Source organism: Equus przewalskii, chromosome 2, assembly GCF_037783145.1.
Source record: "Equus przewalskii isolate Varuska chromosome 2, EquPr2, whole genome shotgun sequence".
In the NCBI taxonomy this organism is placed as follows: domain Eukaryota; kingdom Metazoa; phylum Chordata; class Mammalia; order Perissodactyla; family Equidae; genus Equus; species Equus przewalskii.
Genome location: NC_091832.1, coordinates 35,067,970 through 35,084,894, shown reverse-complemented (window position 1 = coordinate 35,084,894; position 16,925 = coordinate 35,067,970). Strand labels below are relative to the sequence as shown.

Below are 16,925 nucleotides of genomic sequence, written 5' to 3'. Positions count from 1 at the left end.
CCTGCAGCGGGGGCCAGTTCCATCCAGGATAACGGCTGTTATCCCAAGAGATAGAACCAACAAGGATCAGGCTATGCTTAGGACGAGAGCAGTGGTTCTCATCTTGGGGTAATTTCGGCCCCTCCAGAGGCACGTGGCAGCATCTGGAGAACTTTGTGGTTGTCACAACTGGGTCAATGGGCTGCTACAAGCATCCAGTGAGCAGAGGCCGGGATGCTGGTACACCTCCTACGATGCACGGAGCAGCCCTATGACAGAGAATGATCCGGCCCCAAATGTCACTAGAACCGAGGCTGAGAAGTTCTGGACTAGAGGCGGGTCAGGCGGAGGTTAGCTCTGTTACTCGGAGGCTGGGACACTGGGACTCAGTCACCCTACGCTGCGTCCAGACTCACCAAATTCCCAGAATCGTTCCATCTTTACCAGGGTAGCGGTTGACCCGGTCCTTTCCAGGAGACAGCTGGATGTGGCTGCACGCCGTTTTGGTCAGATCCACTGTGACTTATAAAGTGTCCCCTCCAAGCTGGTGCAGCTGGCTTGGGAGTGGCGGGTCCTGGCGGGTGGAGAGTTCTGCAGAATGAGGGGCCTCAGCTCCTGGCCAGAATGTGGGGTCAGGTGGGGACTTCCAGTGGTGGCCGGATGTGCCTCCGGTCCCAGCCTGGGGACCAGGGCGGGAGTCTGGATGGGAGGCCCTTTCAGGGCAGAAGCTCAGAGAAAAGTGTGTGGGCTGTGGAAGCAGATGGGCCTGTGCCCCGATCCCAGGCCTCTTAGTTACCACGGGGCGACCTCAGCTCGGGGCTTAACCCTCCAAGACTCCTCTTTTCCGTCTGTGAAGCGGGTGTAACAATACCTACTTCATGGGCGAATTTATTCCAGCAAACACTGAGAGCAAAGGCTCAGAGAGGAAAAGGATTGTCCAAAGGTCCCGAGCCACCAGAGATTAAGTCCATGTCTCTTAATTCTGAGTCCAGGCCCTCCCCTATTCATTCATTCATTCATTCACTCATTCATTGGTTCATTCACCTAGTCAGTCAGTCACTCATTTGGGGTAGGAGATTGGAAGGGCGAAATGGCAGGGGCCTTGTAGATAACAGAGGGCCTTGTAGACGCTGGCCAAGAGTTTGGATTTTATTTTAAGCATGAATGAAAGGCACAGGAGGATCTGGAGTGACACAATCTGATGTATGTTAGCAGAAGGTTGCTCGACTGTCGTGTGGAGAACACTGCGGGAAGGCACGAACTGACGGGGGAAGCCAGGTACAGCTGTTTGTACGGACCAATAACAGTGGTGGCCAGGACCAGGTGGTGGCCACGGAGGTGGAGAGGAGTGGATGGATTCGGGATCCATTTTGAAGGAGGAGCCTGAGGGTCCTCTCTGAACTGGGAGGTGGGGCAGGGGAAGGGGAGGGGGTTAGGAAAGGAGGAGTGGAGCGTGATGCCTAAACCGGGTAGATAGGGAGGCCGTGTAGAGAGGTGGGAAGGCGGGGGAGAATCTTCCCAGGGCAGGGCAGAGATGCAAGGCCGCCTGACAACCATGTAGCGTGGAGGAGGGCTGAGGCTCACCGGGTGACTTCAGAAAGTTGGTTGGTATTTAAAGTTGGATCGAAATCACTTAGGCAGCGAGTGAGGTAGAAAAGAGAAGGAAAGAGAGCCAAGGACTGGGCCCTGGACATTCCAGCCTCCAGAGTTCAAAAGAAAAGGAGACTCCAGAGAAGAAACTGCAAAGGGACAGCAGGGGACAAGAGGACAAGCAGGAGAGAATCATGTTGGAAGCCAAGAGGAGCGAACGCTTAACAAGGACACACGCTAGCACGTAGTAGGTCCTCAATGAGGCACTGTAAACAAAGCATCCAGAACATCGTAGGCCCACAGTAATTGGTAAATATCGTTATTAGCACTTAAACATGCTTGGAAGATTGCCAAGAAAGCTCCCATCTGTGGAGACCCCGCTGCTGTGTGTCTGCCCGCGTTAGCGACTGGCCTGCAGCGTCCTGCCCACCTTGAACAATGCAAATGCCCCCGGGGGAGGTGTGCGCACTCAGGGCTCCCGGTTCCAGCTCTCCAGCCCCAGCGTCCTTTCTGGTTGCATCATTTCAGTGTTCCTAGACCCTCAGGAGTTGGCCCAGAGCGAGGGGAGCCTTCCAGGAATTCTGGCGGGGTGCCGGGCATGGACGGACTGGCCCGTGAGCTGCTCCTCCTCAGCGCCATCCACTTGTTCCCCTGGGCTGGTGGGATGCAATCATCTCATGCTCAGAGGGCAGCCGCTTGGGGAAGGGCCTCCACCCCGCAAAGATTCTGTGTGGACTCACAGATGGGGGAGGGGCCATAAACCCACCAAAGCCCAGGCCCCTCCCGGACCCTCTAGATCAGAGCCGCTGGGAGTGCAGCTCAGGCATCATCACCACTGTTACTACTACTGTTATTATTATCACAATTATTATTATTATTATTTTAGCTCCCCAGCTGATTCTGTTACACAGCCAGTCTTGACAACCAGTGGGGAAACTGAGGCCCTAGACCTCTAGCCCGAACCCTCCCCTACCCGAAATTCCCCCAGGCTGTGAACAGAAGGCTGGACTTCCCTTCCTTTGATAAAATACGTCCAGACCAGGGCTCTTAGTCTGCTCAGGCTGCTATCCACACGTGACCGCAGACCGGGTGGTATAAACAATCGACATTTACTTTCTCACAGTTCCGGAAGCTGGAAGTCCGAGGGCAGGGCACCCGCGTGGCTGGGCTCTGGCAGGAGCCTTCCCCTGGCTTGCAGGCGGCTGTCTTCTCGCTGTGGGCTCGCACGGCCTCTCCTCGGTGAGGGCGCTTGGACAGAGAGCGCTCGGTGCCCTTCCTCTTCTGATAAGTCACTAATCCTGTCCCGCGGGCCCCACCCTCACGACCCCATCTGACCCTAATCATGTCCAGAAGGCCATCAGCATCACACCGGGGGCAGGTCTTCAACAGGAACCCAGGGGACACAAACACTCAGTCCATAACACCAACGCTGACGTTAAACACACCCGAGTCACTTTGTAGCCACGCGGCCTCAGGCAAGTCGTCCCTGACCTGACTCCTGGGAAAGGCAGATCCTTAAACAATGATGGCATGACCCTTTATGGTTGACGAGGCATCTTGACACACACCGTCTCTTTGAGTCCTCTCCCATAATCGGAGAGAGAAAGTGAAATCATTAGCTCCATTTTCTGGTTGGGGAAGCAAGGCTCAGAGATGAAGTCACTCACCAAAGGATGCTCAGCTTGGGTTTAATTGCAGGTTTTCATTCTGTTTTGCCAAAGGGGGCCTGGAATTAAGAGGGACCACAAGGAGCCTCCTCTGAGACAATGCTGGGGAGACAGGAGATGCTTAGAAATTGTTGGGGAAAGGGAGGGAGGGAGAAAGGAAGGAAAGAGGGAGGGAGGGAAGGAAAGAAAGAAGGAAGGAAGGAGGGAGGGAGGAAAGGAACGAAGGAGGGAGGAAGGATGGAGAGAGAGAAGGAAGGAGGGAACGAGCTGGGCTAAAAGATGGGTAGTAGATGCCTCTAAACAGGGTTCCGCAATGACAGGGGACCCACCCCAGTGAGAAGAGAGGAAGAAATTAACTGTCTGGGCCGCTGCCATATGCCAGGAACACGCTAACCCCTACACGTGGCATGGGGCACTCACGGTTGCTCATTTTGCTGGAAGGGATCCATTTTGCGGGTGGGAAACTAAGGCCCAGAGTAGGTAGGTGGCCAAGAGCATCTAACTTCTGGTCCAGAGCCCCTTCTGACACTCCAGCGTTAAAACAATGTTATAGAATTTTCAAGAAAACTCTGGGTAAAGTTCCTCTGGGAAAACAAGGCCCTAATTCTGGTTTTTGCCCCAAAAAGAAATTCTGGCTCTTTGGCCAGTAGGCACCAGGTATAAGCTGGGGAGAATGCAGCTGTTGCATAAACACCAGTCGGTTATTTTCTTCCTGACACTCAGACTTCCTTAAATCTCCCACCTGTGGTAATTGCTAACAGGGAGCTGATGCTGATGACATCCCAGACGCTGGGCCAGCCTCTTAGGTTATTTCATGGAGGGCAAACTTTTTCTATAAAGGGCCAGATAGTAAATATTTTAGACTCTGAGGGCCATACGGTCTCTGTCGCAGCTACCCATCTCGGATGTCGTGTGAGAGTGGCCGTGTGTAACACACGTGCGTGTCTGTGTTCTGGTAAACCTTTAGTTATGGACACTTACATTTGAATTTCATGTCACAATAGATTGTTCTTCTTTTGATTTATTTTTCAACCATTAAAACATGCAAAAAACACTGAGCAGCAGGCCGTATAGACGGATGAGGGGGGAATTTGTCCACTGGCCACAGTTTGCTGGCAATAACCAGGTGAAGTAGATTTTGTTGTTTCTCCATTTCAAAGATGAGGAAACTGAGTCCCAGAGAGGTTAAGGAATTTGTGTTAGGTCACACAGCTAGCTGGTGACAAAACCAGGATTCAGAGGCAGGCGGCCAGTCTCTGGAGCCAGCCTCTTAACCACTCTCCTGGCATGTGAGCACAGAACCTTCACGCAGAGGAAGTCAAGCTTCTGACTGTACAGATGGGGGAAACTGAGGCCCAGAGTGGGGCTGGAGGCTGCAAGCTGCCCAGAGTACACAGCAAGGTGGAGACAGAGCCCCACCCGGCCCCCTGACTCAGTCCTGGCTGCTTCTTCCACAGCGTGCGGCTTCCTCATTTATTCCGACTAATTATCGTTCGTTAAGCAGATCTGGAAATGCTGACACGAGAGTCGGAGGTGGGGGGTCGGAGGGAGGGCGGGAAGGCAGGAGCGAGAGATGGGCGAGAGGAGGCACGCGGCCACACGCGTCCACACGCAGCCACACGCGCTCACACGCAATGGCTTCCATTTCCTGAGATGTCCACCTGCTTTTATGAATATAAGTGGATTTGTAACAAGCATTGCAGCTGCATATAAGGCATTCAGACATGGAGACAATTTTACTAGATAATAGACTATCATGCAGGATACAATTTAAATTAAAAAATGCAATTTTCACCTTGAAATGAACAAATGATTACAATTTCTATACAAATTAAGGCATTCAGCCTCTCTTTCAGTAGTGGCACCAGCCCATGAAATATGACATAATTACCATGAAATACATTTTCAAATATTTTGATTTTTGTCCGCCGCTTTTTAAAAAACATAGGCCGCCTTCTAGGTCTCCGAGTGTGTGTTGGCATTTCCCACCTTCTGGGAAAAACACATTAAAAAGAAAAGCCAAAGTCCCCGAAGATGAAGTTGGCCCCCCTCACTGCCCTCCCCTCCTCCCGTCTCCTCACCCCTCGGAGCCCCCTGGCCTCCGCCTCCCCCTTCCTTGGCTCAGAGATAAAATTGAAAAAAGGCAGACGGAGTGGAGGGGAGCAGACGACCAGCTCCAAAGCCTGAGATTTATCTAAATTGCTACGCTTATCTGAAGAATCGCATCTGTTGGTTATCTCCACACCAGCCTCTCCAAACTCCATCCCTCTCTTCTCTGGAAATCGCTTCCCCAGCCCCCAGCTCCCTCCTCCACTCATGCATTCCCCCCCCCCCCCAACCACCACTCTTATTTTTTAATTATTTTTCCATTCCGTTGTCTCTATGGCTGGAGATGAAAGGATGAGCAGCCGCTGCCTGTGGCTTGCGCCAGCCTCGTGGGCTAGAGAAGGAACTTTGGGGGTCAGTGGGAGTGGACAGGGGAGGTGGCCAGTGGGTCTTAGCTCCCTGGGCAGAGTTCTCTGTGACTTGCCCAAGCTGGGTGACTTTGATGAAGGTCATTCCTACGCTGATCCATCCCTTTCTTGTGTCTGTAAGCCCGCCATCTTGAACAACTTAATCCCTCGGTCTGAGCATTGGGTGGCCCTCTTGGACCACTACGTCAGTGTCCCATCGCCTAAAAGCAGACCTTTGGCCTCTCCCTTGGTTCTTGGTCTTGGTTCTGAGCCTCCTGCCCTGACGCATCGTCCCCTGGGCGGGTTCACCACTCTCACTGCCCCAACCACTGCCTGCCGGACTTGGTTCCTATCTGTTGCGTGGTTTCATGTCACTGTCTCAGGCCAGCTGTGTCCTGCCTTTCCCTCCTTGTGGGTAATTCTGCTTCTTCTTCAGCCCGTCCTGGGCTAGTTGAGCTCAGCCCGCCTCAGCGTGGCTGGCCGGGGTCTCTCAGAGACATAAAGGAGCTGGGGAGGGACACTGATGCTGAGATGCACGCGGGAGCCCCTTGCCTCTGCTGAGCACATTTGCTTCTGTTGTCCAAGCACTTTGTCCTGTTTCAACTCAGCCCCATCTTGCAAGTGCCCTGTGTGGACGACTTCACTCACAAGGGACACACTCAACCTTTTACAGAGGAAGGAACCAGATATTCTCAACCAAGCAGGAAATTAGCAAGACAATTCAAGACCCATCCATCGAGGACCCATTGCCACGTCTTCCAGCTGTTTGTTTGGAAGACACTTCAAGGACTTTGTGACCTTGGACCACGCTCTCTCCTTCTGACTCCATGCTACCCATGCTCCATCCTCTTACCCCTGCAGACCCCAGGGCCAGATCAAGCCTGGGCCACACTCCAGCGCAGAAAGCAAAACAGGACGCCCCAGTGGAAAGGGAGCGGGTTTGGGGATCAAGCGCTCAGAGTGTCAGAATCTGACCGCCATCTCGTTCTTGCTCTCTGGCCTTGGCCGAATTCATTGGTTTCTGTGCCTCCGTTTCCTCATCTGTAAGATGGAGGTAATGATGCTTCTGCTGTGGCCCCATGGAGGAGACCGCTGGAGGCCATGAGCACTAACTTTGAGAGCACGCGGCAGGCCTCCAGCAGGCGCGAACTTCCGCCTCACATGCTGTGGCCCCCAGCCTGCTAAGGATCTTGACATGTTAAAAGATAATAACAAATAAATCCTAATTCATCAAGAAAAGCCAAGCTCCAAATGCTTATCACTTAGAAACTTGCTTGTATTTGGGGGTGAGGCAAGTTTCTATGCCTGAAATAGATGCCAGGGTATTGAAAGACCCACGTGTGAGCCCCCAGGGAGGGGGCAGTAGGAATTGAGGGGAAGCAGAAAGGCAAGATTCTTGTGATAAATCATCACAAATTATTATTACAAATATAATGATTCTTAAGCATCTACTCTCTGTTACAGGCACTGGGCAATATTCTTTATCTCATTGAATCCTCACGAGAATGTTATGAAATTACTGCTAATCCCACTTAACAAACGGAAAAACTAAGGCACAGAGAGGCCATGCTACTTACCCCAGATCACACAGCCAGGAAGTGGCAGAGCTGGCGGCTGTGGCTCTTAAACACTTTGGTACTGAAGTGTTCTAGGTAGACAGATGACCATCTTTTCCCAACTATTTATTTTCTCAGTAAAAAGATGTAACTATATAAGACATGGCCAGTGGTTGAGTGTGACGTGGACACTTTACTCCAAGGCAGAATTCAGGGAGGTCAAGTACGGGAAGCAGGGTTACCCAGCGCCCCGTGGCACTCCGCCCAGGGCCTGGGGGGCGGGGGAGGCACATGGGTTGGGGAGAGGATAGCGGATGCCTAGTCAGGGGGTCAGATGCCACTCTTGGTTCCGCACAGCCCCCAGGGGGCTTGGCCGGACCCCTTGGTGTCCTGGGCCTCCTCGTCTTCACCTGCGGGATGAAGGGACGATCTGACAGCAGTGGTCGCACACGTTCCCACAGGCCTCCCAGGAGGGGACGGGAGCAGTGAGTGCCGGCGCCCGGGGCGAGAGTCCCGCAGCCCGCCCCAAACCAACATTCATTTAAGTAGTCCTATTTTCTTTATCTTAAAAATGCATTCAAACTTTGCATTCTGTTCCCAAATGCATGCTGTAACATAAAAATGGGGCCGGGCCAGTTCTGAATTTCCCCCTCGCAATCCTGTCTACACCCCCCGCCAATCCCCAGACGTGGGGCCGCATTTTTTCTGTGGCTTTCAGTCTGCAGTCAGCTGAGGCCCAGATCCTCCTGAAGGGCCCTTTCAAAGCCTAAGTTCTTCTAGTCTCACCTCCTATCCCTTCCCATAACATCCGCACGTTCTAACATCCTGACATGCAAGCACTGTCACCCTTGATGACACTATTCTAAGGCTCAGGCACTGTCTCGTTCCAACGTTCAGTCTGCCTGGTCCGCGCCCAGGCCCTGTAACCTTCGCTTGACCTGTTCCCGGTGTCTGATTCTAAGTCCAGACAGGAAGATGCTTGGCCCCAGGTGGCCTCTTGCCCCTGGGAGGGCGAGCAAGCCCCATGGACAGGCCCTGGAGACCCTTCCTGCAGACACCCGGCACCCTCAGCCCCCCCCGCTCCACAGCATAACCTGAGCAGAGTGAAGGCGTCCGGTCATCCTGAAAGTGGGGCAAAATGACTTTCTTAGAAGTTGTTGGAGACCCTCTTGTGTAATGCAATAACCATTTAATAATTTGCCCTATAGCTAACAGTCGCTGACAGCCAGCCCCAGTGGTCTGTGGGTAAGATTCGGCGCTCTCACCGCCATGGCTCAGGTTCATTTCCAGGTCAGGGAACCATGCCACCCATCTGTGCCTTGTCACACTGTGGTGGCTGCGTGTTGCTGTGATGCTGAAAGCTGTGCCACTGGGATTTCAAATACCAGCAGGGGTCCATGGTGGACAGGTTGCAGTGGAGTTTCTGGACTAAGGCAGACAAGGAAGAAGGACCTGACCACCCACTTCTGAAAAAACGGGCCATGAAGACCCTGTGAACAGCAGCGGAGCTTGTCTGATGCAGTGCCGGAAGGCGAGAGGATGGTGCAAAAAGACAGGGCAGGGTTCCGCTCTGCTGCGACAGGGGCGCTAGGAGTCGGGATCGACTCCACGACACCACCAACAGCAACATTTGCTGCGTGCGTACAGACTACTATTATTGTTTCTAATTTACAGATGAGAAAACAGAGACTCAGAGAGGTTCACTGACCTGACCAAGTCCCACAGCCAAGCAGTGAGAGAGACAGGATTTTAACTCGTGACTGTGTGACCCCAGCTCACACTTCAGTTGAACCAATGAGTGTAGATGGAGCCGTGAGGAACGAAGAACCAACCCAGAGCCGACACAGCACTCATTAAATATTTAGAGTGAATGAACGGTCTTCTTAGAACTGTACCGGCCTTAGGAGATCACCAGCCAACCTTCAGATGGGCGGAGGGTTAACGCTATTTTCAAAGTAACTGATGCTTAGAGTAGCTAAGCTATTTCAAAGATCACACAGCTGCAAAGTGGCAGGGATGGGCGGGTGGATGGGAATGGCTGGAACAGAAGCCCACGGCACGAGGCACTGATCTCTGTCTGCCGAGCTGCCTCAACAGTGGGGCGGCTCCCAGCCGCGGCAGGGCCACCCCGGTGCCTCAGAAAGTCACTTGTGCCAGGTTCTGGTGGCCTTGGGTTCAAGGGACCTCGGAGATGCTTTAGGGGAAACAAGTGTGAGCTCTGTGTCACTCTGCAGAAGCCATCTGTTAGGAAGGTGGGATTTGCGAAGCCACGTATTAAACAAAGCTGGTTGGAGGTGAGGGGGTCCGGGGAGTAAAGTCCTTAAACAGCTTCATAGTCATTGGCCAGGGGGTTCCAGCCTGGAATCCAAGTCTCAGGGGGAAAACCCATGATGGGGGCAGAGCTCTCTCTGACGGGATGCCCGGAACAACCCAAAGGTCCAACAATAGAGGGGTGGTGAAGGGAAACAAGGTGTTTCTACTCAAAGAGCTGCTTTGCAGCCATTTTAATGCACATTTATGACATTTTTAACAACACAGGGAAAGGTTGATAATCCGGTGATGATCCAAATGATTTAGGATAGGAAACTGACTTTATGACATGGTCTCAAATAAGTTAAAGCGCTCAGAAGGTGGACCAGAAGGGACGGATGGATGATAGGAACTGCCATCGAGAACGGAACTACGGGGACTCTCTTTTCACTGCACTCTCTCATTTGAGAACTAGAAATTCACAAAACAAACAAAAAGGCAGACACGGAATAAAGGTGAGAAGGAGGCCAAGAAGAGAGAGCGCTGTTCTTGGTTATCACCTCTGGCTAATGACAGCTCTCCAAGGAAAGCAGAACTTGCGCCGACCAGAGAATGGAAAATAGAGGAACAGAACTCAACAGAATCCAAAAATCTTCCGGCCTGGTCCGGGTGGCGCAGTGGTTAAGCTTGGACGTTCTGATTCTTGGTGGCCCGGGGTTCACCGGTTCGGATCCCGGGTGCCGACATGGCACCGCTTGGCGAAAGCCATGCTGTGGTAGGCGTCCTACATATAAAGTAGACGAAGATGGGCACAAATGTTAGCTCAGGGCCAGTCTTCCTCAGCAAAAAGAGGAGGATTGGTGGCAGATGTTAGCTCAGGGCTAATCTTCCTCAAAAAAAAAAAAAAATGTTCTAGCCTAAATGTGTCCAAGGACTAAGAGCTAACAAAAGGCTACAGAGGAAAGTTCTCCCCTGGCCTGTCTTCCGATGCCCAGGGGGGACGCCTGGGCTCATGTGGTGACCTCCATGCTTCTCCCCATTCTCACAGGACCAGGGGGGTGGATGTCCCCCCAGTGACCTGCCTGCCCAAATGTGTCGAGGCCACCACTCGCGAGCCATCAGACGGCTACTTCTAAGCAGAGGATTCAAGTCCCAACAGGACACCCGGGTCACAATCTCCAGCAGTCCTCACCCCTTGGCTGAGCAATAAGGACGGGCAATAAGACTTGTTGTTATCACTAATAATACTTGTCCGAGCAGCCACCATTTATGGAGCGCCTAAATATAAGAGCTGAGACCCCAGCACGCATTACCTTATTTAACCCTGGCAGCTCACGAGGCGGTGCTACGACTGCCCCCCGTTGGAGGTGGGCACACTCAGGCTGTTCTGGCCGCGTGGCTCACTCGAGGGCCAGTGGGGGAGCTGGGATGGAAACCCTGGTCTCTCTGACCTTTGTCACCTCCAGGCTCCACTCACCGGGCAGCAGCCGGGCGAGTATCAACCCAACCATATTGCTCTTTTCTCAGCAGCCGGAAGAAAATAGTGGATGCTCTTTTGTTATTAATCACGGAAAGATCTTCAAGATACCTAGTTAGGTTACAAAAAGTGCAGAACCGTGTATATGGCAGACCACCATTTGTGCATGAAAAAGAAAAAGAGAACTTCTATGTGTCCTCGTTCATACATGCATAAAAGGCCTTTGTCCTTCGGCATTTTGAATCACATGAATGTATGATATGAAATAAAATTTTTGACACTTAAGGAAAAGAAAGAACACTTTGGTCTTGAAGGCACAGACAGATACCCAGCCATCACCAGCCGCGCGCTCCTGGAACGGTGTCCTAGCCGTCTCTCCTGAGCAGCTCTGGGTTCCGGGACCCGACCTGCACTTCTTCACTGTTGTTGCCCGAAAAGCTTATTTGCAGCATCACACCATTCTTTAAGGGAGGCTGAGCCGGTGAGAGCCGCACCACTCCAAGGGCAGGGATGTGCCTGATGGTTGAGATCTGAACTAAAGCTAAAAAAAGAAAAGAGAGAGATAAAAAAGAGCTCAAGAAGACTGGACCAAGAAACAAGCCAAAAAAAGACTGTTAAAGAGGATTTTATTTGCTCAACAAATGTTCCATGAGCACTTACTATATCCCAGAGCAGTGCTGGCCACCGGAGCGCAGCCGGGAACAGAGTGGCCGCAGTCCCTGACCTCCGGGAGCTCACGCCCAGTGGGGGGACAGATGCTAAGCAACCGGACCCATGAAGACTGAAAAGGGTCCTTGCGGCTTGTGCCAAGCGTGGCGAAGGAGGAGGCAGCTCCGAGAGCATGACAGGGCTGAATTCGATGCCTCTGAGAAGGCCGAATTTACACAGAAACCAGGAAGCTGGGAAGGGCATTCCAGGCAGAAGGAATAGCAGTGCCGAGGGCCGCGGTGGAAACGGGCTGGGCCTGTCCGGTCAGAGTCTGGAGCAGAGGGAGGCGAGGGTCCCACGGCAGCCTTTTCACAGGAGTGTCTGCTTTTAATACACAGCTAGCACTTCAGTTCATTCTCTCAGCAACAGTTCAAACAGGACAAAGGACAGAGGCCCCTTCACCCGCCATTGACATCAGCCTCCTGCCCAGTCCCCGCATGAACCATGGACGCCCGTGACCGTCGGCGTTCACCTTCCAGGTCCTCTGTGTGCTCAGTGCACATCCAGAAACACAGTTCGGGGAGGGTGATTCCTCAGGATCCTACTATACCGATTTTTGTGCCATTTTGAAGTCACGCTCACTATGTCTTGAAGATCTTTATTTGTCAGTCTTTGTAACTCTAAGTCATTGTTTAAAACTCACTCCTAATTTTTGCTCCACAAACCTTTATTTAACACCCACTAAAAGCCAAACCCAGGACATGGAGATAAATAAGACCCAGACTTCGCTTTCATGGAACTTACATCCTAGGCGAGAAGCCAGACATCGAACCAGGCATTCGAACCCCCCTGGACTGAAGGTTTGGAGGGTGGGATCAGAGTACACGTGCGGGGTGTGGGGTCAGGCAGCTGAGCCGGTCAGGCTGAGAATGGAGAGGGAGCAAGATGGAGGGGAAGGGCGGGCCAGCAGGAGCGTCCCGGGTGCAGAGGCAAAAGCACCGCGAGAGAGCTCACGGCACGTGCAGAGGGGTGGAGGCATGGAAAAGAGCGGCCGCTTCAGCATTCGTAGGAGCCCTGGCTGGCTGGCGCCCACAGTACAAGGAGGGAAGGAGGAGCAGGTAAGATGTGGAGTGTGAATGGGCAGAGCCCGGAGAACCATAATTTCTGACACGCCTATGGCACACGCTACGTGACAGGTGTTCTTCTAAGCTTTACCCACATTAACATCTTCAATTCTTGCAATCATCCTAGAAATGAGTGCTATTAGCTCTGTTTTAAAGATGAGAAACTGAGACACAGAGAGGTTAAGAAACTTATCTGAGGACACACAGCAAGTAAATGGAGGAGCCGGGATTCAAACCCAGACTATCACCATTTTAAATCACTACGTGGCACTTGGTGACAAAGGAGGCAGAGGCCGCGTCCTGTTGATGGCTGCCGGGCAGTCGTCCACTGATAAAGGGGGTGGGCAGGCAGCTGACCCATCACAAAGACTGGGGCACCTATGCGGCTGGTGAAGCCCTGGGCGATGGGCAGGGCATCTGCCTGCAGGGACCTCACAGGTTCGTGGCAAAAAGCCACAGACTCTGGGCCAGAGAAGGGCACAGCCCTTAACACTGGAGACAGTGGGAAGTGGGGGAGCTCCCTGTGGCCTGTGGGCGAGGGGAGGGGACTTGTTAAGGGACAGTGTCAGAGGAAGGGTAGACAAGAACGGCCTGGGGTGAGGAGGAGGGGATGGCGTACACCTGTGGTCCTCATGCTTGGGTTCCCAACCAGCGTTGCCGGGAGCTCCTGTTCAAACAGCGCCGGGCCCAGCTCCAGGCTTCAGACCCGGCGGGTCTAGGCTGGAGCTGGACAATTTGCATTTCTAGCAAGTTCCCAGCTGCTGCTGCTGCTGCTGCTGCTGCTGCTGGGAACCACCCTGAGAACCCCTAGTGCAGCTAAGGGGGCAGGAGAACAGGCTCATGAAGGCCTGAGCCCCGAGAAGCCTCCGGAACGGGAGCTACCACTGCTCTATTTCCAGGGAGGAATGTCAGGCACAGAGAAGAAGGGTGACCTGCTGAGACCCCACCGCAGTCACGGTGACCCCCCAGCTTCCTCCGACGGGGCCTGGGAGGCTGGCGGCTCCTCTGGGCCTGTCCTGCCTGCCCGTCGTCTGGTCTTCAGTCCCTCCCCTGCCGAGTGTCAGCCCTCCGCTGAGTGGGGTGCCCGTGAGAGTGTGGGAGAGGTGGTCAGGCCAAGGGGTGCCCCAGCTTTTAGGGGGGCAATAGGGGAGGGGGCAAGGGGAAGGAGGAAGGCCAGTGGGGTGGAAAGGAGGAAGGGAGAAAACGATGGAGGGCACTCGGAACACCATTCCACAGACATTCACCGAGCGGCCACTGTGTTCTGCAGGCTTGGGAGAGATCTTATGTTTCAGATGGGGAAACTGAGGCCAGACAGGGGGAAGATATGCCTAGGGACAGACCTGGGACTAGGACTCAGGTCTCTCCGTTCTGAACTCCCCATTGGACCAGGAGCTCCCCAAGCCCGTCCAGGCCTTCTGAGGCAGACTCTGGGAGACGGATCTCCCCTCCTTCTGCCAGTGGGTGCTAGCAGCAATGCTGGAAGGCCAGAGGGAAGCACCTGCCATTTTTGAGCTCCTTCTGTGTGCCCGTTCTCCCTGAAAGCCTGAAAGGTAGGCAGAATTATCCCCATTTTATAGATAAGGAAACTGAGGTTCTTAGTGGAGGGGTGATCTGTCCAAGGCTGTTTGGTGAACGCCTGCGTGCCAGGCTCCTGTGCCGAATTAGCCCATCGCTGCATGGTCTTGGAGCAATGCTGTGCCATCATAGCTGGATAAGCAGGTGAGGAAGACGAGGCTCAGAGAGGTCCACAACCCACTCAAGGTCACACAGCCAGCAAACACAGGAACCTCCACCCTCCCCTGGGGAGATGAGGTTGCTTTCTGGAGGAAGGTGGGGCTGCTTAGACAGAGGGTGCCAGGGCTGGGGCGTGGATGTTTATCCCTCCGCTGACCCTGGACCCTGGGCCTCATACCCCAGCCCGTCCTCTCTCCCAGCAGCCCCTGCAGCTGTGCCTGCCCCCTCTGGCCCCCGACTGTCACGGATTATCCCAGGGGCCCTGGGGACAGGGAGAGCACATCTGGACCCTGTTACAGGGCCTGGCTGGGGGTCTGGGCTGGGGGTGCTAAGGCGGCAGAGCATGGCCTTAAATGAGTTTCAGAGCCTGGCCAGGGCCCTAGCATGGGGGGGTGAGGGCCGAGCTACGGGGCGGGCCGGGGGGAGGTGGGATCAGAGCTGGAGAACCTCCGGGCCAGGCAGCGGGCAGGATGGCGGAATTAGTTCAGGAGGCGACGCTGGGCAGGGGTTGGCGAAGGTGGCCCCAGGCGGTGGCCCAGCCGGGCTGCGTCCCCACCTCCCGGGGCCACTGGGCACCGGGGGCTGGGCTGGAATATGGTTTGGTTTAGGGACCAGCCCCGCGGAACAGGTCAAATCAAATTCAGCTTGAAATTCCAGACCAGTCACGGCAGCCCAGGTGAGGGCCGCGAGCCAAAGTCAACAGAGAGGCCGGCGAGGGTGTGCGGGCACGGCGGGGTCCTGCCAGGGGCCGTCGCAGGGGCGTCACCACTGCTCGCCAGACCCTGCTGTGTGATTGGGGGGCGACGGGGGATGGGGACACGAGAGGAAATCCCATTTTCAAAGGACGCCCGGTGTTTTGAGAGTCCTTGGTTCCCACGAAAACGCCCCAGAATGGGCACGGTGAGCAGCCGCTTGGCACTGAGAGGTGAGGCACAGAGACCGCTTCCTGGAGGAGGCGAGACTCACGCCGGGAGATGAGTGAGGCAGAGGAGGTGGAGAAGGCATCCAGTGGGGGCACAGCCAGAGCAGAGCCAGGGAGGCCCCCGCCCACGTGCAGGTGGGAGCCTGCGGGGCCGGGGTCTGCGTGGGGCCGAGTGAGAGTCAGATTGGACGGGAGGCTGAGGACGGTTGGCGAAGGGCTTTGCGTGCCAGGGTAAGTGGTTTGGTCTTGGTGTTGGAGGCAATAGGGAGCCATTGAAGGTTCCTGGGGATGGCACTGATATGATTAGAGACGTTATCAGAAGAACCCTCAGGGTGACTCTCACAAAGTGGGATAAAGGAGGACACAGAGCACAGCGAGGCAGGCAAGCAAGGGCCGGGATGAACCAGCACACGGTGAGAAGGAAATAATGTCACCCCCGTTAATTACAGCTTTAAGTCTACTGCAAGCTTCCGGGTGCGAGCGCTGTTCTGAGCATGCGCAGTATCTCCTGGGCAGGCCCACTATTGTGGCCATTTACAAACGAGGAAACTGAGTCCCAGAGGGCGTTCGCCAAAGGTCACGGCTGATAGGTGGCCGCGCCGGGGCTCGACCCAGGCCTTTCTGCTCCCGAGGGGTGGGGTCCCCAGGTCACGCGGCCTCCGAGAGCGCGCGTGCGGATGGCAGGGCCGGGGCGGGGTCTGGGCGAGCCGGACTCGGGGCGCTGACCCTCGTCCCCGCCCTCCTGGGCCAGCCTGCCCCCCAGACCCTCGGCTCCAAGGCGCAGCCCTGAAGGGTGGGCACAAAGTCCCTGCGGGCGCCGACCATGGACGGGGGATATGGGACGGCGCGGGGACAGGGTATTATTCCCTCTGCCCTTCAACCCTGGAAGGCTTCTCGGTCAGGCGGAAGGTCAGAAACAGGAGGCGCAGACAGGCAGCGCCGTGCTGTGGTTAAGATCATGGGCCTTGGGGCCGGCTCTGTGGCCCAGTGGTTAAGTTCGCGTGCTCCGCTGTGGCGGCCCAGGGTTCGGATCCTGGGCGCGGACATGGCGCCGCTTGTCAGGCCACGTTAAGGTGGCATGCCACATCCCACAACTAGAAGGACGTGCAACTAAGATATACAACTGTGTACAGGGGGAGATTGGGGAGATAAAGCAGAAAAAAAAAGATTGGCAACAGTTGTTAGCCCAGGTGCCAATCTTTACAAAAAATTTTAAAAAATAAAAAATAAATTAAAAAAAAGATCATGGGCCTTGGAACCAGCCAGACCCAGGTTTGAATCCAGGCTCTTCCTGTGCATGCTGTGTGACCTTGGGCAAATTGCTGAACCTCTCTGAGCCCCAGTCTCCTTGTCTATAAAATAGGAATGGCGCCTGCCCACGGCATTTTTGTGAGCATTACACGAGGTAATGAATGTGCAGTCCCCTGGCCCCAGGACGTGCACAGAGTAGATACACGGTAAAGAATCTTCAGGCGGGAGCCTGGGAACAGTGTGGGTGATCGAGTGGACCTGAATTCCGCGGGCG

The 16,925-nt window shown here is 54.5% G+C and overlaps 1 long non-coding RNA gene across 1 annotated transcript in view; it reads right to left on the bottom strand.

Annotated features, from left to right (window-relative positions):
* Nucleotides 1-4,946: 4,946 nt before the first annotated feature.
* The window catches only part of LOC139080445 (uncharacterized), a 33,675-nt gene continuing 21,696 nt past the window's right edge, over nt 4,947-16,925 (bottom strand). Inside the window, exon 2 of the long non-coding RNA XR_011534963.1 lies at nt 4,947-11,513. This is a non-coding gene — a long non-coding RNA (uncharacterized lncRNA). The remainder of the gene's footprint in view (nt 11,514-16,925) is intronic.